Below are 16,785 nucleotides of genomic sequence, written 5' to 3' on the forward strand. Positions count from 1 at the left end.
GATGGCATTGGATCTCTCACCTACTGTCCCTTCAACGCATAAACCAAGTGGTAGGGACAGAGCAAGATGGCTGATTAGAGGCCTCCACTGATCATCCTCCATGCAGGGACACCAATTTAACGACTATCTATATTACAAAGTATCTTCCTAAGAACAAAAATCAGGTGAGCAATCAAAGTACCTGATTTTAACTTCATATCACTGAAAGAGGCACTGAAGAGGGTCGGAAAGATAGCCTTGAATTGCCAATACCACCCTCCCCAATCTCCCAGCAGTGGCCAAGACAGAATCTGTGCTTTGGGGGAGGGAGAGCACAGCAATTGTGGAACTTTGCACTAGGGAGCACACTAATTCTGGTAATTCTGTGCCTCTTGCAGACTTGTAGAGGTACTTCCTTGGTGGTCTTGGATAAGATTTTAAAGAATCCTCTGGTTACCAGGCAGAGATTCTTGTTCTCTTCTCTTATATTCTCCCAAACAAATGGAGTTTCTCTCTCTCTGTGCTGAGCTGCTTGGAGTTGGGGGAGGGGTGATACCATCCCCCCATAGGACTTTGCTGGGCCACACCTGAAGCCAGCGCAGCACTAGGTCTTGCCCTAGGCCTGCTGTGACCACTATCTGGCTCCTGCCTATGTTTACTCAAGGCCTCTACAATCAGCAGGTGGCAAAGCCAGCCAGTCTTACGTCCTTCCCTTCAGGGTTGCGAAAAAGCACTGGAACTCAGTGCTTTCCTATCATAGCAGAAAGCAATACAGGCAGAACTCGGCTGACACCCAGGGAAGGAGCACTTAGAACAGCCCTAACCAGAGGGGAATCACCCATCCCAGCAGTCACAACTTGAGTTTCAGCAAGCCTTGCTTCCCCAGGCTAACAGGCTCTGGGGTACTAAATAAACTCAAAAGGCAGTGAAAGTCACAAAGACTGCAACTTCTGAGCAAGTCCTGGTGCTGTGCTGGGCTCAGATCCAGTGGACTCGGGGGCCACGCAACCTAGTGAGACACCAGCCAGCGCATCTAAGGGAGTTCTTGACCCACCTTTCTCCCAACCCCAGGCAGCACAGATCACAGCTCCGAAAGAGACTTCTTACTTGAGTGGAAAAGGAGAGTAAAGAGGACTTTGTCTTGCTACTTGGATACCAGCTCAGTTACAGGAGAATAGGACACCAGGCAGAGGTATGAAGCCCCCATTCCAGGCCCTACGTCCTAGATGACATTTCCAAATGTACTCTAGGGCAGAAAGGAACCTGCTGCCTTGAAGGGAAGGATTCAGTCCTGGCAGAATTCATCACCTGCTGACTAAAGAGCCCTAGAACCCTGAATAATCAGCAGCGGTACCCAGGTAGTATATGCTGTGGATATACTACACAGCATATACCAGGTTGTAAACCTAGATTACAACACCCAAGTCCCTTTGAATACCTCGAAAGCTTTCCCAAGAAGGAAGAGTACAAACAAGCCCAGACTGTGAAGACTACAATAAATACCTAACTCTTCAATGCCCAGATGCTGACAAGCACCCAAAAGCATCAAGACCATCAAGGAAAATATGACCTCACCAAATGAACTAAATAAGGCACTAAGGACCAAGTCTCAGCTTGGGTGAGACTCTGAAACATGCTAGCTTCAGACGTGACCCAGCACATTCCCAGCAGTGGTGCCTACAAGGGGAGACTCTTTCAAGCAAAGGGAAGAGTAAATAGGATTTTGTCTTGCAGCTTAGGTACCAGCGTGGCCACAGTGGAGTAGCACACCAAGTGGGCTCTTGGGGTCCTTGGTTCCAAGACTGGGCTGTTGGATGGCAGTTCTGGACCTGTCCTGGGCCAGAAGGGAGCCAAATGCCCTGAAGGGTGAGTCCCAGGCCTGGCAGTATTCACCACAAGCTGACTGAACAGCCCTTGAGCCTTAAGCGAACATCAGCAGTAGCTTTGCAATACTCCGGTGGGCCTATGGTGATGGTGGCATGGAAAGAACCTCCTCTGCCTATGGAAAGGGGAGGTAAGAATGGGAAGAACTTTGTCTTGTGATTTGAGTGCCAGCTCAGCTGCAGCAGAATAGAATACCAGGTAGATTTCTAATGTTTCTGACTCCAGGTCCTGGCGCCCTGACGGCATCTCTGAACCCACCTGGGGCCTGGGGGAACTCGCAACCCTGAAGGGAACAACATAAGACTGGCTGGCTTTGCCACCTGCTGATTGTAGAGGCCTTGAGCAAACATAGGCAGGAGCCAGATAGTGGTCACAGCAGGCCTAGGGCAAGACCCAGTGCTGCGCTGGCTTCAAGTGTGGCCCAGCAAAGTCCTATGGAGGGATGGTATCACCCCTCCCCCAACTCCAAGCAGCTCAGCACAGAGAGAGAAACTCCATTTGTTTGGGAGAATATAAGAGAGGAGAACAAGAATCTCTGCCTGCTAACCAGAGGGTTCTTTAAAATCTTATCTGAGACCACAAAGGAAGTATCTCTACAAGTCTGCAAGAGGCACAGAATTACCAGAATTAGTGTGCCCCCTAGTGCAGATACAGCTGCAGGGACCAAAACCTAGATTACAACACCCAAGTCCCTTTGAATACCTGGAAAGCTTGCCCAAGAAGGATAGGTGCAAACAAGCTCAGACTGTGAAGACTACAATGAAAACCTAAATCTTCAATTCCCAGATACTGACAAACATCCTTGAGCATCAGGACTCTCCAGGAAAACATGACCTCACCAGATGAACTAAATAAGGCACAAGGGATCAATCCTGGAGAGAGAAAGATATGTGACTTTTCAGACGATAATTCAAAATAGCTGTTTTGAGGAAATTCAATGAAATTCAAGATTACTAAGAGAAAGAATTCAATATCCAATCAGATAAATTTAACAAAGAGATTGAAATAATTAAAAATTCAAGCGGAAATTCCAGAGTTGAAAAATGTAACTGACATACCGAAGAATGCATCAGAGTCTCTTAACAGCAGAATTGAGCAAGCAGAAGAAAGAATTAGTGACTTCAAGACAGGCTATTTGAAAATACACAGAGGAAACAAAAGAAAAGAGATTAAAAAGGAATGAAGCACACCTACGAGATTTAGAAAACAGCCTTGAAACGGCAAATATAAGTTATTGGCCTTAAAGAGGAGGTAGAGAGAAAGATAGGAATAGAAAGTTTGTTCAAAGGAATAATAACAGAATTTCCCAATCCTAGAGAAATATATCAATATTCATGTACAAGAAGGTTATAAAGAACACCAAAGAGATTTAACTGAAAGAAGATTACCTTGAGGCATTTAATAATCCAACTCCTATGAAGAAAGGATCCTAAAAGCAGCAAGAAAAAAGAAACAAATAAGGCATAGTGGTACTCCAATACATCCAGCAGCAGCCTTTCAGTGGAAACCTCACAGACCAGGACAGAGGGGCATAACATATTTAAAGTGCTGAAGGACCCTAGAATAGTACATCCAGTGAAAATATCCTTTCAACATGAAAGAGAAATAAGGACTTTCAAACAAAAGCTGAGGGATTTCATCAACACCAGACCTGTCCTACAGGAAATGCTGAAGTAAGTTCTTCAGTCTGAAAGAAAAAGACATTAATGAGTAATAATAAATTATCTCAAAGTGCAAATTCAGAGTTAATAGTAAGTACACAGAAAAACACAGACTATCATACCACTATTATTGTGGTGTATAAACTACTTATATTTTAAATTTCTACTTAAACATGACAAGACTGAAAAGTGAACTGATCAAAAATAATAACTACAACAACTTTTAGATATAATAGAAACAACAAAAAGTTAAAAAAACAAGGGTACTAAGTTAAAGTGTAGAGTTTTTTTTTTTTCTTTTGCTTGTTACTTTGTTTAATCAGTGTTGTCATCAGTTTAAAATAATGGGTTATGAAATAATACTTGCAACCCTCATGGTATCCTCAAATCAAAAAACATATAATGGATACACAAAAAATAAAAAATGAGAAATTAAAACATACAATCAGAGAAAATCTTCACTAAAAGAAAAACAGGAAGAGGAGAGCACAAAACAGTCAGAAAACAAACAACAAAATGACAGGAGTAATTCCTTGCTTATCAGTAATAACACTGAAATTAAATGGACTAAACTCTCCAATCAAAAGACACAAAGTGACTGAATGGATTTAAAAAAAAAAAAAAAAAAAAAAAAAAGACGCAACAATCTCTTGCCTACAAGAAGTACACTTTACCTATAAAGACACAAATGGACTGAAAATAAAGGGATGGGAAAAGATATTCCATGCAAATGGAAACCAACAAAGAGCAGGATTAACTATACTTACATCAGACAAAATAGATTTCAAGACAAAAACTATAAAAAGAGACAAAGAAGATCATAATGATAAAGAAGGGGTCAATTCAGCAAGAGGATATGAAAATATAAATGTGTATCCACCCAACACTGGAGTGTCAAGGTGTATAAAACAAATATTATTTGAACTAAAGGGAGGGATAGACCCCAATACAGTAATAGCTGGACTTCAACACCCTGCTTTTAGCATCGGACAGATCTCCCAGGCAGAAATATCAACAAAGAAATGTCAAACTTCATATGCACTACAGACCAAATGGATCTAATAGATACTTACAGAACATTTTATCCATTTGCTGCAGAATACACATTCTTATCGGCAGCACATGGAATTTTCTCAAGGATAGACCATATATTAGACCACAAAACAAGTCTTAAAACATTCAAAGAATTGAAATAATGTAAAATATCTTTTCTGACCACGATAGAATAAAACTAGAAACCAATAACAAGAGGAATTTTGGAAACTATACAAATACATAGAAATTGAACAATATGCTTCTGAATGGCCAGCAGGTCAATGAAGAAATTAAGGAATCTGAGTAATTTATTAAATGATAAGGGAAACACTGTATGCCAAAACCTATGGGATACAACAAAAGTAGTACTAAGAGGGAATTTTATAGCTATACGTATAAAAAAGTATAAAAGTAAGCCAGGCGCAGTGGCTCACGCCTGTAATCCCAGCACTTTGGGAGGCTGATGTGGACGGATCACGAGGTCAGGAGATTGAGACCATCCTGGCTAACACAGTGAAACCCTGTGTCTACTGAAAAATACAAAAAAATTAGCTAAGCATGGTGGTGGGCACCTGTAGTCCCAGCTACTTGGGAGGCTGAGGCAGGAGAATGGCGTGAACCTGGGAGGCGAAGCTTGCAGTAAACCAAGATCGCACCACTGCACTCCAGCCTGGGTGATAGAGCTAGACTCCATCTCACCAAAAAAAAAAAAAAAAAAAAAAAGTGTGAAAGTATAGAAGTAAAAAAAATTATAAAACTGCAAATAAACTATATAACACTACATCTTAAAGAACTAGAAACATGAGAGCAAAGCAAACCTCAAATTAGTAGAAGAAAAGAAACAATAAAGATCAGAGCAGAATAAATGAGTTTGAAATGAAGAAAACAATACAAAAGATCAACAAAATGAAAAATTGGTTTTTTGAAAAGATAACACAATTGACAAGCATTTAGTTACACTAATTAAGAAAAAAAGACAGAAGACTTGCCATGATGTGATTACTACACATTGCATGCCTGTATCACATTTCATGGATCCCATAAATATATACACCTACTATGTACCCACAAAAATTAAAAATAAGAATTATAAAAGACAAGATCCAAATGAATAAAATCAGAGAAGAAAAGGAGATATTACAACTGACACCACAGAAATTCAAAGGATAAGTAAAGCTACTATGAGTAAGTATATGCCAATAAATTGGAAAACCTAGAAGAAATAGATAAATTTCTAGACACATATAACCTACCAAGATTAAACCATGAAGAAATTCAAAATTTGAACAGACCAATAACAAGTAATGCAATCAAACCTGTAATAAAAAGTTTCTCAGCAAAGAAAAGCCTGGGATCTGATGGCTTCACCGCTAAATTTTACCAAACTTTTAATAAAGAAGTAATACTAATCCTAGTCAAACTATTTTAGAAAATAGATGAGGAGGGAATACTTCCAAATTGATTCTACAAAACCGGTATTACCCTGATACCTAAACCAGAAAGACACATCAGAAAAAGAAAACTATAGACCAATATCCCCAATGAACATTGACATAAAAATCCTCAACAAAATACTAGCAAACCAAATTCAATAACATGTTAAAAAGACCATTCATCATGACCAAGTGCAATTTATCCCAGGGATACAAGTATGGTTCAACATATGCAAATCAATCAATGTGATGCATCATATCAACAGAATGAAGGGCAAAAAGCATATGATCATTTCATTTGATGCAGAAAAGACATTTGATAAAATTCAATATCCCTTCATGATAAAAACTCTCAAAAACTGAAAATAGAAGGCACGTACCTCAAGAAAATAAAAGCCATATATGACAGACGCACAGTTAATATACTGAATGGGGGAAAACTGAAAGCCTTTCCTCCAAGATCTGGGACACAACAAGGATGACCAATACTGTGTTATTCAACACAGTATTGGAAGGCTGAGCTAAAGCAATCAGACAAGAGAAAGAAATAAAGGGCATCCAAATTGGAAAGAAGTCAAATTATCCTTGTTTGCAGATAATATAATCTTATATTTCAAAACACCTAAGGACACAACCAATAAAACTCCTTGAACTGATCAACAAATTTAGTAAAGTTGCAGGATAGCAAAAATAAAAAATCAGTAGCATATCTACATGCCAACAGCAAACAACCTTAAAAGGAAATCAAAAAAAGTAATTCCCTTTACAACAGCTACAAGTAAAATTAAATACCTAGGAATTAACCAAAGAAATGAAAGATCTCTGCAATGAAAACTATAGAACATTAATGAAAGAAACTGAAGAAGACACAAAAAAGTGGCATGATATTCCATGTTCATGGATTGGAAGAATCAATGTTGTTAAAATGTCCATACTACCCAAAGCAATCTGCAGATTCAATGCAATCTCTATCAAAATATCAATGACATTCTTCCCAGAAATAGAAGAAACAATCCTAAAATTTATATGGACCCACAAAATACCCAGAATACCCAAAGCTATCCTCAGCAAAAAAATAAAACTGAAGGAATCACTTTACCTCATCTCAAATTATACTACAAAGCTATAGTAACCAATTCAGCATGGTACTGGCATAGAAATGGACACATAGACTAATGGAACAGAATAGAGAACCCACAAATAAATTTATATATCCATGGTGAGCTTATTTTCACAAAGGCACCAAGAATATACATTGGGGAAAGAACAATCTCTTCAATAAGTGGTACTGGGAAAACTGGATATCTATATGCAGAAGAAAAAAACTAGACCCCTACCTCTCACCATATACAAAAATCAAATCAAAATGGACTAAAGACTTCAATATAAGACCTCAAACTATGAAACGACTAAACCAAAACTTTGAGGAAACTATCCAGGACATTGGTCTGGGCAAAGATTTCTTGAGTAACACCCCACAAGCACAGGCAACCAAAGCAAAAATGGACAAATGGGATCACATCCAGTTAAAAAGCTTCTGGACAGCAAAGGAAACAATCAACAACGTGAAGAGATAACCCACAAAATGGGAGAAAACATTTGCAAACTACTTGTCTGACAAGGGATTAATAACAAGAATGTATAAGGAGCTCAAACAACTCTGTAGGAAAAAAATCTAATCTGATTTTAAAATGGGTAAAAAATCTGGTCAGACATTTCTCAAAAGAAGACATACAAATGGCAAACAGGCATATGAAAAGGTAATTGACATCACTGATCATCAAAGACATGCAAATCAATACTATAATAAGATATTGCCTCACCTCAGTTAAGATGGCTTTTATCCAAAAGATAGGCAGTAACAAATGCTAGTAAGGATGTGGAGAAAAGGCAACCCTGGCACACTGTTGGTGGGAATATAAATTGGTACAGCCACAATGGAGAACAGTTTGGAGGTTCTTCAAAAAACTAAAAATAGAGCAACCATAAGATCCAGCAATCTCACTGGTGGGTACATACCCCAAAGAAAGGAAATCAGTATATGAAAGAGATATCTACACTCCCATGTTTATTACAGCACTATTCACAATAACCAAGATTTGAAAGAAACCTACTACATGTCCATCAACAGATTAATGGATAAAGAAAATGCGGCACATATACACAATGCAGTACTATTCAGCCATAGAAAAGAATGAGATCCTGTCATTTGCAACAACATAGATGGTACCAGAGGTCACTGCATTAAGTGAAATAAGTCAGGCACAGAAATACAAACTTCACAGGTTCTTACTTATTTCTGAGATCTAAAAATCAAAACAATTGAACTCATAGTTATAGAGAGTAGAAATATTGTTATTGGAGGCTAGGAAGAGTTGGGAGTTGGGGTAGTGGGGATGGTTAATGGGTACAAAAATTAGAAAGAATGAATAAGGTCAACTATTTGATAGCGCAACTGGGTGACTATAATCAATACTAATTTAATTGCACACTTCGACTAAAAGAGTATAACTGGATTTTTTTGTAACACAAAGGATAAATGCTTGATGTGATGGATACCCCATTTACCCTGATGTAATTTTTTTTTTTTTTTTTTTTTTTGAGATGGAGTCTCCCTCTGCTGCCCAGGCTGGAGTGCAATGGCGCGATCTCGGCTCACTGTAACCTCCACCTACCGGGTTGAAGCAATTCTCCCAACTCAGCTTCCCGAGTAGCTGGGACTACAGGAGCCCGCCACCACGCCTGGCTAATTTTTGTATTTTTAATAGAGGAGGAGTTTCACCGCGTTGGCCAGACTGCTCCGAACTCCTGACCCCAAGTGATCCACCCATCTCGGCCTCCCAAAGTGTTGGGATTACAGGCATGAGCCACTACACTCGGCCTTTTTTTTGAGACAGAGCGTTACTCTGTCACCAGGCTGGAGTGCAGTGGCACAATCTCGGCACACTGCAACCTCCACTTCCCGGGTTCAAGCGATTCTCCTGCCTCAGTCTCCTGAGTAGCTGGGACTACAGGCGCGTGCCACCATGCCCAGCTAATTTTTGTATTTTTAGTAGAGACGGGGTTTCACCATGTTGGCCAGGATGGTCTGGATCTCTTGACTTCGTGATCCACCCACCTCGGCCACCCAAAGTACTGGGATTACAGGTGTGAGCCACAGCACCCGGCCCCTGAAGATTATTAAGCATTGCATGCCTGTATCAAAATATCTCTTGTATCCCATAAAAATGCACACCTACTGTGTACCCACAAAAATTAAAAATTAAAATAAAAACAGGAGTTTGAGGCTTTAGTGAAGGATGATCATGCCACTGCACTCCAGCCTGGGTGACAAAGCAAGACCGTGTCTCTAAAAAAAAACCCAAAAATCCCCTTAAAAAAGTGATTGAAAACAAGAAAGGAAGGAAGGAAGGGGGAGAATGAAATGATAAGCTATGTATAGTGATCTTCAAAGTTAAAGAATATTTTTTAACTTGAAACATTAGTAAGTAAAATGTTAATTTTTAAAAATCAATATAGCCTTTTGTAGGGCCTTTAGGGCCTTGTACCAAAAATATATATATACACATACACACATATATATTTATGTACAATACTTATATTAATATATTATATATAATACATATGTATAATATCTATAAGATATATATTTATATTTATATATTATGTAAGATAAAATTTGTAGAATGTAAATATATACCATAAATTATGTATATTCTAAATATATTTTATAAATAATTAATAATTAATTAGCCATATTATATAGCAATGTAATTATATAATATATTTATATAATTTTATAGATATTTTATGAATATTTATATTGTTTATATTTATTTAATATAAATATATGATTACATAGTTATAGTTAATTAATTAGTAATTAATTATAAATGTATATTTAGAATATACATAATTTACAGTATACATTTACCTACTATAAATTATATCTTACATATTATATAAATATAAATATATATAATACATATTATACAAATATAAATATATATAATACATATTATACAAATATAAATATATATAATACATATTATACATATGTATATATATATTATATTAATTACATATACTATAAATTATATCTTACATATTATATAAATATAAATATATATCTTATACATATTATACATATGTATAATATGTATCCCTGTGCCATTTTATCCATTCATAGCAACAAACATCTCTGCATGCCCACAAGTTTCTCTTCCTCCCTGTGAGGATTTGAACGGGGAGAACAAACCAGCTCAGCTCAAGGAGTTACTTGTGTGTTAGGCACCTCCTTCAGATTGCAAGGAGACACACATTCAGATTAGGTTAGGGTTGGGGATTGTCATCAGGATACCCAAAGAAGTAATGCCTCAACGGCCAAACGTGTGTCCCAGAACATCTGAGGCTAAGAGCTCAGAAGGGTTCCAGGAGAACAAGCACAGGGCCAGTTGTTGTTCAAGTGTAAGCAACTTTCATTCACGCCCTGCTATATGCCAGATGCTAGTATGTAGTCTTAAATAATGATAGAGGAAGATAGAGGTCTGATCTCAAGAAGCCAGTAAATTGCTAAGGTCACATATCAGGAAACAGCCACTTCAGTCCTGGCTGGAAAGTAGAGAGCAAAAGCCAGGAGAGAGGAGCGTACTGGGAAGGTAAACAAGCACAGATGGTAGAAAAAAAATTATACTGCATGCAGAGGAATGTGGACTTCATTCCACGTAAGTGAGTAACATTATGTACCAATAAGAGAAACTAGGTGGCTGGAAACATGGACGTAATGGAAACTTTTCACTTGTATACTTACACTTTTTGAATTTTGAACTGTAAAAAGTATTACTTATTCAAAAAATTCAAAAATAAAATTATTTTAAAATATGATGCATTGAGTCTAGTGGTGTACTAGGCTCTGGGAGAGCAAAACAGCAAATATTCCTTATCAGCCTACAATCTACTAGATAATTTTAAAGTTTTATGGCTCATCGGTGACACAACACAGCTTTGGGTAGATTCTCAATGTCAAAACGTGTGTAAACAAATAATTATAAGAAAATAATTATAAGAAAAATAGTAATTGTTTTCCTAAAGATACGGGCTAAGAGCTTTGAAAGTGCACGTTGGGGACTGGGCAGCTTATTCTGCTTGAAGGTTAGTGGGAGGTAACATGTAAACTGGGATATGAAGAACGCATAGGAGTTTCAAAAATGGAAAAGAGAGTAAAAGCAATTAATCAACGAGAAATACACTTTTCTGAAAAAAAAAAAAATGAAATGTTCGTGCAGGAAAATAGTTTGGTATGATGATCGGAGCAGCAAAGGGAATGACAGGAGGTGAGGCTAAGAGTCGGGATGAAGCCAAATTGTGCAGGCTTTGCCTGTTGTCTTAAGAACTATGAATTTCTACCCCAGAAAGTTCAAAAAACCCTTCATGGACATTGGTATTCTGGAAGTTGGTAAATATGTACCTTTAGGAGAATGGATTTTATCTCCAAATAGTGGGGAAAAAAATTAATGGGAATTTCTTTTTCTATTTTGAGTTTTTTTCCCCATAATTTTTACTGAAACCTTCTGGTTTTATTCTAGTTAATATAGGAAGTTAAGAAAATCAGTATATAGTCAGCAAATATAGATGGGAAAACTCAGAAGCAAGTATGTTAAGTATGTTTGTTCTTTTTTTCTCCTTGTCAAATATGTTCACAGTTGTGATTTTTATATATCATATAAGATATATTCTGTTACCAGGATCGCTCCTTGTCAATGTGTTGGGATTAACTATCATCAGTGTTTCATCTTTTCCACAAGAAATCAAAGCTTCCTGACAGTTTGCAGCCCCCCACAGCCTGGCCCATAGCTTGTTTTATTTGGCTTACACAGTTGTTTTAATCGGGAAGTGTCTAGCTTGTCTTTTAAAATCAAAATATCTGGCAATATAAGGTCTATATGCAGTATAACTAGAAACAAACGGACCTGACTGGAGCATGAGCCCTGTAGGCATCGCTGCCCTGCATGAGCCCCAGTTCCCGCCCACCCAGAGTTCAACCGGACCCCCTCCTTCAGCCTTTGACTTTGGCCAGGGTTAGGCGGGGGATTTCCCGGGCAGTTGTCCGGATTTACACGAGGGGGCGCTGTGATCAGGGTTTTGGACGGAAGGGTGGGGAGGAAATGCTTGGAGCTGGTTCTACCGGGAAGTGAAAGGAAACCCTCCTTTCCTTTCTAGTGAGTAAGTCCTAAGGAACAACTTCCTGTGACCTAACTCAGTTAACAGTCGGGACTAAGAGTATTTTGAAATAGGAGGAATACTATATTTGAAATGTCAGAAGTCATAGAAAAGTGTGAGAGAAACAATGCCACACTTTTCTATTTCCCCTGCCATTTGAATAATACTTTGCAGTCAATAAAACTGTCGGAAGCAGAAAGCTGTTTGGTCCTCACAGCAATCCCATGTCTGAAGTAGGATAAGGTACCTGCTCCTGCAGTAGCCGAGCCACTCAGAGTTCCTCGTCTCACCTAGGAGCGCCTACCCAGCCAGAAAGGGGCAGGTCCCATGGCTGCTTCCTCACACTTTACTTTTTAGGTGAGGAGAAGGAGGGGGAAAGACCCTGGAGAAGGACAGGGTGCCAAGAATATGTGGCGAGAAGAAGGGACAGGCCAGAAGAAAGAAGTTGAGAGATCAGTCCCAGGAAACTTCCTAACTGGAAGATGCCCTTCCTTGGCTAGGACTTGTGCCTCTCCCTGTGTATCTCAGGCACAGTAAATCTCGGTTTATATTTGTTAAATAAATAAATTGTCCAAGGCATCTGTTGGGCTTTAACCCGTATATGGGAAGGACCCTGTTATTCCATCAATATTAGTTACAAAATTATGGGGCTTGGGCTGATGACACTGAGGGTCCAGGGACCTTCTCAACTCTGGTTAAACCCTGCCCTAGATGTCCCCTAAGCTCCATCAGTGGCCATGACTGTGTGTCTTTGTGGCTTTGATTTTGACGATGTTATCAGGCAGGATGCAGAATCCTGCTTGCTCTCCCAGTTTTCAGTTGCTCTTTTTCTGTGTTTGTTTTCTTTGGCTGCTACAGGGAGATTTGCTTTTCATCTTGGCAGCACGTGCCCCACTCAGAGTGGAAGAAGGCTATGGCAGGATACAGTGTTTTGGGAAGAGAAGAGAATCTCCTTGCTTGGGGACATCCTTTCCAAAACAAGGTCCCTGTAAAGTCAAGTCCTGCTAATGTTTCCCTCCAACTTCTCCGTTTTCTACTACTCACCCCCAAAAAAAGAAAAAAAAAAATTGTACGAAGTGTCTCCTCTCCCAGAGGAGGTCACAAAAGATCTGTTTCCCAGGCTCCCTTTCATTCTACTTATTCATCAGTTCATCAACTGATTCATTCATTAATTCTGTGACAGTCTTTACTCTTTTCTAAGTATGACCAGAAAATAATGATGTAAGTATGATCTACTCTATAGCATGTAGGTTGTAAGCATTGTTATGGTCTTTTTTTTAAATTAAGATACAACTCATAAAAGATAAAATGTACCACTTTAAAATGTATAATTGTATTTGTCCATTTTCATGCTGCTGATAAAAACATACCCTAGACTGGGTAATTTATAAAGAAGAAGAGGATTGATGGACTCACAGTTCCATGTGGCTGGAGAGGCCTCACAAACATGGTGGAAGGTGAAAGGCATGTTTTACATGGCAGCAGGCAAGAAAGAATGAGAGCCAAGCAAAAGGGAAAACCCCTTATAAAACCATCATATCTTGTGAGACTTATTCACTACCACAAGAACAGTATGGGGGAAACTGCCCCCATGATTCGATTATCTCCCACTGAGTCCCTCCCACAACAGGTGGGAATTATGGAAGCTACAATTCAAGATGAGATTTGGGTGAGGACACAACAAAACCATATCAACCATCCATTGGTTTGTAGTATATTCACCCTATTATGCAGCCATCACTTCTCATTCCAGAACATTTCTATCACCACAGAAAGAAACCTCATACCTATTAGCAGTCAGTCCCAGCTCTCCTCCCCTTATCCCCTGGCAACCACTAATTTGCTTTCTGTCTCTGAGGATTTGCCTATTCTGGACATTTCATATAAATGGAATGATACAATATGTGGCTTTCTGTGTTTGGCTTATTTTATTTAGCAAAATGTTTCCATGTTTCATCCCTGAACATACAACATATAACAGTGCATTCCTTTTTATAGCTGAATAATATTTCATTGTATGGATAGGCCACATTTTGTTTATCTAGTCATCAGTCGATGAACTTTGTTCTGGCTATTGTTAATAATATTACTATGAATACTCATGTACATATTTTCTTTTTTTTTTTTTTTTTTTTTTTTTTTTTTGAGTAGGCCTTGTTCTGTTGCCCAAGTTGGAGTGCAGTGGTGCAATCACAGTTCACTGCAGCCATGACCTCCTGGTCTAAGCATTCCTTCCACCTCAGCCTCCTGAGTAGCTGGGTCTACAGGCACACACCACCACACCTGGCTAATTCTTGTAAGATAACATATTTTCAATACTCATGGGTTTATATTGGAGTGGATTCATTGGGTCCTGTGCTGATTCTGTGTTTAACTTTTCGAAGAACTACCAAATTATTTTTTACAGTGACTGTACCATTTTAAATTCCCTCCAGCAATGTTGAAGTTCCCTTTCTTTCTTAACACAAGCAATTTAAGGGATTGCTTAAATGGTCTTAGATGAATCTGTCATCAAGGAGGGGGAGGGCATGAATTGATATTTGCACAGTGCCTGTGCAGAGACACCTGACAGTAGCCCTCAGGATGCTGGATAATTTATCCCAAGCCATGGTGAGGAAAATGGGAAGGAATAGAGCAGTCAGTAACATGGAGCAGATTTGCCAATCTCTTACCCTTGTCAATTTAGGGATTGTGTTGGTCTTTAACAGATGAAGAAGAGGTCTGAGAATGTTTAATACATGTCTACTGTTGAAGGGGCAAAAGACTGTAGGCCTGCATTTTGCCTCTCTCCTGTAAGATTTCTGAGGTGCCTTTGAACCCAAGCCTCAGAGAATGAACAGCAGTGGCAAAGACAATGCCTTTTATAAGTGTATAGTGGGGGTTGAGGAAATGGTTGGAGGGGAGGCTTTTCTGTAGAACTGCTCTCTTTTCATGTTCCCTTCAAAGGGTACAGTGAAACAGAATACTGTATTGTCAACTAATTTATAAAAAAGTGGCCTCAATACATCCTGCTATAGAAATTCCATCAATGTACTAGAAAACTTACATTTACCAGAGTTCATCTATTGAACAGCAGCTGGAGTTGTGTGTGTTCATGGATGTGGAATGAGAATACAGAAGTTCAATCTTTATAAGCACAGAGCAGAAACACTGTAGGTAGAGGGGTCAATTTGAGACCATCCCAGCCCATCTTTGATTGGCCTGTGAAACACAACAGGAAACTAATTCATCTGAAAGATGTGCTAAAAACACTTGTTGGCTTTAACAAAAGGAAACTTGGCTGATTTTACATTAAAACTTCTAACAAAGGAAAATAAATGCTCTTGGGTGGAGAACATGTCTTTATAACCAAACTCCACAACTGTTACCATATAAATAATTTTTCTTTATAAAAGAATAAAAATATATATGTACCCACATATATGTGTGTGTATATGTAAAAGACAAATACAAAACTTCAAATAAATTATTTTGTTTTGGATACGTCACTTGAGCCTTTGACAGTGTGAGAATGTTTTTTTTGGCCGGGCGTGGTGGCTCACGCCTGTAATCTCAGCACTTTGGGAAGCCAAGGTGGGTGGATCACTTGAGACCAGGAATTTGAGACCAGCCTGGCCAACATGGTGAAACCCGTCTCTACTAAAAATACAAAACTTAGCTGGGTGTAGTGGCAAGCATCTGCAATCCCAGCTACTAGGGAAGCTGAGACCAGAGAATCGTTTGAACCTGAGACGCGGAGGTTGCAGGGAACCAAGATGACACCACTGCACTCCAGCTTGGGTGACAGAGCAAGACCCTCTCTCAAAAAAATAAGAAGAAGAAGGAGGAGGAGAAGGAGAGAAAATGTCTTTCTTTGTCTCTCAGTAATTAAAATGGGGAACCAGTAGATGTAGTAACGCTTACCCCTCCAGGCCTTATCAGCATCTTCCCTACGATTATCTCTTCTAGTGTTGTTTGCTCATCACAAGCTGTAATATTGATACATATGAATTATGATTGAGCATCTATTACATGCAAGACTCTTACGTTTGCAAAACAAATTTGGGAGCATTCTTCTCCCTACAATCTTAGAATCAAGTGTATAAAATATACATATACATAAATGTATAAATAAATAAATATAAGGTGGAAAGCGATGAAGGTCATGTGGGAGATTGGAACCTAGTGATATAGAAATTCAAAGGGAGGAAAAATAACTTTTGGTGTGGAATCAAGAGAAATATTCTATTCTTGTTGAGAAAGGCTGAAAAGCATATTTTGAATGGGGAGCTCACTCTGGTACCAGGGCAGCTATTAAGAGAAGTTTTAAAAGGAAATGCCCAATTAGACTGGGGGTGATTATGCTGGATACTCAGTTAAAAGAAGAGAGAATTTGTAAATGTGCTTCATTTAGGCCTTTTTCCCTTCCTTTTGCTGTATGAATAATTAGTTTTTGAGATAAATTAGTTAGAAAAAAAGTGCATCTTCCACCCAATTAGTTCCTCTAATTAAAAGCCATCATGATGATAAATGTTTTCTCTCACATCCTGCATTTTTTCAAATCTAAATGCACAGCTTCTAGAGGTTCTCTTCCA

Source organism: Chlorocebus sabaeus, chromosome 25 (genome assembly GCF_047675955.1).
Source record: "Chlorocebus sabaeus isolate Y175 chromosome 25, mChlSab1.0.hap1, whole genome shotgun sequence".
Taxonomy (NCBI): domain Eukaryota; kingdom Metazoa; phylum Chordata; class Mammalia; order Primates; family Cercopithecidae; genus Chlorocebus; species Chlorocebus sabaeus.